The sequence below is a fragment of the Cystoisospora suis genome, assembly GCF_002600585.1.
Source record: "Cystoisospora suis strain Wien I chromosome Unknown contig_1723, whole genome shotgun sequence".
Classification (NCBI taxonomy): Eukaryota; Apicomplexa; class Conoidasida; order Eucoccidiorida; family Sarcocystidae; genus Cystoisospora; species Cystoisospora suis.
In genome coordinates this window covers 38613-38821 of record NW_027154523.1, presented here as the reverse complement: position 1 = coordinate 38821, position 209 = coordinate 38613, and the positions used below count along the sequence as shown (strand labels likewise).

The 209-nt window shown below is 25.8% G+C and overlaps 1 protein-coding gene across 1 annotated transcript in view; it reads left to right on the top strand.

The window, feature by feature from the left end:
• Positions 1–209, top strand: part of CSUI_003817 (subtilisin sub5) — a 17784-nt gene that overhangs the window by 9814 nt on the left and 7761 nt on the right. The gene's annotated exons all lie outside the window — the stretch shown is intronic.

The window sequence follows — 209 nt, the reverse complement described above, 5'->3', positions numbered from 1 at the left end:
CTATCCATAATCTATCTATCTATCTTTAACCTATCTATCTATCTTTGATATATCTCTAATGTATCTATCTCTCTATCTATCTATCTCTGATCTATCTATCTATCTATCTTTAATCTATCTATCTATCTATCTATCTATCTATCTCTAATCTATCTATCTATCTATCCTTAATCTATCTATCTATCTATCTATCTATCTATTTCTAATCT